We start from the raw sequence: 4,886 nt of genomic DNA on the forward strand, positions 1-4,886 counted from the left end.
CCCAGAAAGATTTGTAGTTGTAAATGGTTTACTATACAGAGAAATACTTTTAAAACCCACTAGAGGGGACGGGGGACAAATTCATAGACAACTCATGGTACCTCAGGTATATAGACACAAAATTATGCAACATGCCCATGGAAGTATATTTGGGGGTCATTTAGGGATAACACGCACCAAGCAAAGAATCTCACAAAATTTCTTTTGGCCCAGGATGGGTAAACAAATAAAAATGTTCTGTCAGACCTGTCATATTTGTCAGTTACAGGGTCATGGGCAAGATAAGATAAAAGCCACATTATGCCCTTTACCTATAATAGCTACTCCTTTCCAAAGGCTAGGAATTGATATAGTGGGGCCACTGCCAAAAGCCAGTCGCAGGGGTCAAATATTTATTGACCATAATGGACTATATCAATCTGCTATCCTGTGTTTTGTTTATTTTATATTGTCATTATACCAGAAAGATATGGAGGTCTCGTACACCCCAGGTAGTGTGGTTGCTGACCTTGAGCCAGACATCTTGGAGAGTGAAGTCAAATGGGCCTTAGAAAGCACTGCTAATAACAAGGCCAGTGGAAGTGATGATATTCCAGCTGAACTATTTAAAATTTTAAAAGATGATGCTGTTAAGGTGCTACACCCAATATGCCAGCAAGTTTGGAAAACTCAGCAATGGCCAGAGGATTGGAGAAGATCAGTCTACATCCCAATTCCAAAGAAGGGCAGTGCCAAAGAATGCTCCAACTACCGCACAATTGCGCTCATTTCACACGCTAGCAAGGTTATGCTTAAAATTCTACAAGGCAGGCTTAAGCAGTATGTGGACCGAGAACTCCCAGAAGTGCAAGCTGGATTTCGAAAGGGCAGAGGAACCAGAGACCAAATAGCAAACATGCGCTGGATTATGGAGAAAGCTAGAGAGTTCCAGAAAAACGTCTACTTCTGCTTCATTGACTATGCAAAAGCCTTTGACTGTGTCGACCACAGCAAACTATGGCAAGTTCTTAAAGAAATGGGAGTGCCTGATCACCTCATCTGTCTCCTGAGAAATCTCTATGTGGGACAAGAAGCTACAGTTAGAACTGGATATGGAACAACTGAGTGGTTCAAAATTGGGAAAGGAGTACGACAAGGTTGTATATTGTCTCCCTGCTTATTTAACTTATATGCAGAATTCATCATGCGAAAGGCTGGACTAGATGAATCCCAAGCCGGAATTAAGATTGCCGGAAGAAATATCAACAACCTCAGATATGCAGATGACACAACCTTGATGGCAGAAAGCGAGGAGGAATTAAAGAACCTTTTAATGAGGGTGAAAGAGGAGAGCGCAAAATATGGTCTGAAGCTCAACATCAAAAAAACCAAGATCATGGCCACTGGTCCCATCACCTCCTGGCAAATAGAAGGGGAAGAAATGGAGGCAGTGAGAGATTTCACCTTCTTGTGCTCCTTGATCACTGCAGATGGTGACAGCAGTCACGAAATTAAAAGACGCCTGCTTCTTGGGAGAAAAGCAATGACAAACCTAGACAGCATCTTAAAAAGCAGAGACATCACCTTGCCGACAAAGGTCCGTATAGTTAAAGCTATGGTTTTCCCAGTAGTGATGTATGGAAGTGAGAGCTGGACCATAAAGAAGGCTGATCGCCGAAGAATTGATGCTTTTGAATTGTGGTGCTGGAGGAGACTCTTGAGAGTCCCATGGACTGCAAGAAGATCAAACCTATCCATTCTTAAGGAAATCAGCCCTGAGTGCTCCCTGGAAGGACAGATCGTGAAGCTGAGGCTCCAATACTTTGGCCACCTCATGAGAAGAGAAGAATCCTTGGAAAAGACCTTGATGTTGGGAAAGATTGAGGGCACTAGGAGAAGGGGACGACAAAGGACGAGGTGGTTGGACAGTGTTCTCGAAGCTACGAACATGAGTTTGACCAAACTGCGGGAGGCAGTGCAAGACAGGAGTGCCTGGCATGCTATGGTCCATGGGGTCACGAAGAGTCGGGCACGACTAAACGACTAAACAACAACAACATATTGTCATTTTGGGATATTTTGCTATGTTTTGTAAAAACAAAAATGTAATAAAGAGTTGACTTTTTTAAAAAAAAACATCACAAAGAAAAAGCACCTGCTGCGGGGTGCAGGCGGAGAGGAAGCCGCTCGGCACATGGCTCAGGCAGTGCATTCGCCAGCACCACAACTGTGTCCACCACCCTGAACCAAGGTGAGGAGGAGTTGGGAGGCTGAATGATCCGCCGGGGGGGGGGGCGGCGGTATGATTGATGAATGATCATGGCAGTTTCCCAGAATCTGGAGGTGAATTGTTTACGTTTCTCACAGGTCTGCAGGGAAAAGAGGCCCCCAAAGACCCCCACTTGCCTCAGGCTCCGTACCATTGTCTCCTGGGTCTGCAATGTCTTCCAAGCACCTGCAGCGGGGTGCTGGCGGAGAGGAAGCCGCTCAGCACTTGGCTCAAGCGGTGGATTCGCCAGCACCGCAGCTGTGTCCACACTGAATGAAGGTGAGGAGGAGTTGGGAGGCTTGCACTGATCCGCCACGGGGGGGGGGGGATTTGATTGACTAATGATCATGGCAGTTCCCCAGAATCTGGAGGTGAACTGTTTACTTTTGTCACAGGTCTGCGGGGAAAACAGGCCCCCAAAGACCCCCACTTGCCTCAGGCTCCGTACCATTGTCCCCTGGGTCCACAATGTCTTCGAAAAAAACACCGTCAAGAACAAGCACCTGCAGCGGGGTGCAGGTGGAGAGGAAGCCACTCAGCACGTGGCTCAGGCGGTGGATTCGCCAGCACCGCAACTGTGTCCACCCTGAACCAAGGTGAGGAGGAGTTGGGAGGCTGAATGAAGGTGAGAAGGAGTTGGGAGGCTTGCACTGATCCGCCGGGGGTGGGGGTGGGGTGGAATTTGATTGATTAATGAGCATGGCAGTTTCTCAGAATCTGGAGGTGAGTTGTTCACTTTTGTCACAGGTCTGCGGGGAAAATAACCCCCAGAAGACCCCCACTTGCCTCAGGCTCCGTACCGTTGTCTCCTGGGTCCGCAATGTCTTCGAAAAAACACCATCAAAAACAAGCACCTGCAGCGGGGTGCAGGCAGAGAGGAAGCCGCTTGGCACGTGGCTCAGGTGGTGCATTCGCCAGCACCGCAACTGTGTCCACCCTGAACCAAGGTGAGGAGGAGTTGGGAGGCTGAATGAAGGTGAGGAGGAGTTGTGAGGCTTGCACTGATCCACTGGGGGTGGGGGTGGGGTGGAATTTGATTGATTAATGAGCATGGCAGTTTCTCAGAATCTGGAGGTGAGTTGTTCACTTTTGTCACAGGTCTGCGGGGAAAATAACCCCCAGAAGACCCCCACTTGCCTCAGGCTCCGTACCGTTGTCTCCTGGGTCCGCAATGTCTTCGAAAAAACACCATCAAAAACAAGCACCTGCAACGGGGTACAGGCAGAGAGGAAGCCGCTTGGCACGTGGCTCAGGTGGTGCATTCGCCAGCACTGCAACTGTGTCCACCCTGAACCAAGGTGAGGAGGAGTTGGGAGGCTGAATGAAGGTGAGGAGGAGTTGAGAGGCTTGCACCAATCCGCCGGGGTGGGGGGATATTTGATTGATTAATGATCATTGCAGTTTCTCATAATCTGGAGGTGAATTGTTTATTTTTCTCACAGGTCTAAGGGGAAAAGAGGCCCCCGAGGACCCCCCACTTGCCTCAGGCTCCGTACCATTGTCTCCTGGGTCTGCAATGTCTTCAAAAATACACCACCAAGAACAAGCACCTGCTGCGGGGTGCAGGCGGAGAGGAGGCCGCTCGGCACGCGGCTCAGGCCTGAGAGCTTCAGATGAAGGACGGCATACGGAATTAACTTATTAATCAACGATTGATTGATTGATGATCATGGCAGTTTCCTAGAATCTGGAGGTGAATTGTTTCCTTTTCTCACAGGTCAGTGTGAAAAAGAATCCCCACAAGACCCCCTTGTGCCTTGGCCTCCGTTCCATCATGGTTTTATTTGCACAAGTAAAACCTGACCTGACCCTGCTTTTCCCTCTTCCTCCGCAGTTGCTCGAAAGCGATATCGGGGACAATCAGGTCCCTTTCTTGAGGACCCAAAGCGGCAGGAACCCCCTTGACCCTCAGAGATGCCGGCTTTGACTCCTGGGGGGACTCCGGAGACCTAACAGCTGTGGTACGTAGCAGACAGAGGAGGAGGGAAGCCCAGGCAGGGAAGCCAGAGTGGCCAAAGAGATCCTTGTAGAGTCAGGCCAGGTTGCAGAGGATTCTGGGAAGTCTGTCCCCTCTTCCCAGCATTGCTGACAGGGCTTCTCCCTCTTCCTCTGCAGTTCCCCAAAATGGATATCGGCTCATGAAGCAGAAAAGAGCGACACCTTCTGGGACTCTGTAGACCTCAAGGAGGTACGTGGTAGACAGGGGAGGCAACCTGTAAAGAGACGGGAACATTTATACATGCGTGGTGGCACTGTGGGGAAATAAATAATTTTTGGAATCAAGTATTTGAAGAAATCAAAAAAATACTCAAATATAATATAAAGAAAAACCCTGAATCTTTCCTATTGGGGATAACTTATATATATATATATATAAATGTAAAAATCGTGAAAGTGTGTGTTCCACTTTTCTCCGTAACCGCTTGACCGATCGTCCTGAAATTTTGACACAACGATCCAGGCCACTCCCCGAGAGTTGTTAGAAAAAAAAAACCCTCAAATTTCACACCTGGGCAGGTATAAACCTGCTTTTCCACAAAGTAAAACAGTGCCCTCAAGTGGAATTCCTCCCTTCCTGTGAAATCTACACTACACCCACAAACCAAATAATGACATCATCAACCAAGCAACTGAAACC

The 4,886-nt window shown here is 48.3% G+C and overlaps 1 long non-coding RNA gene across 1 annotated transcript; it reads left to right on the plus strand.

Moving 5' to 3' along the window:
* Nucleotides 1-3,829: 3,829 nt before the first annotated feature.
* On the plus strand, nucleotides 3,830-4,590 carry LOC132592270 (uncharacterized). Its single transcript, XR_009557717.2, has 3 exons — nucleotides 3,830-3,965; nucleotides 4,083-4,209; nucleotides 4,364-4,590. It is a non-coding gene; the product is annotated as an uncharacterized LOC132592270 (long non-coding RNA).
* The last annotated feature ends 296 nt before the right edge of the window (nucleotides 4,591-4,886 follow it).

The sequence above is a fragment of the Zootoca vivipara genome, chromosome 6 (genome assembly GCF_965207765.1).
Source record: "Zootoca vivipara chromosome 6, rZooViv2.hap1.1, whole genome shotgun sequence".
NCBI lineage: Eukaryota > Metazoa > Chordata > Lepidosauria > Squamata > Lacertidae > Zootoca > Zootoca vivipara.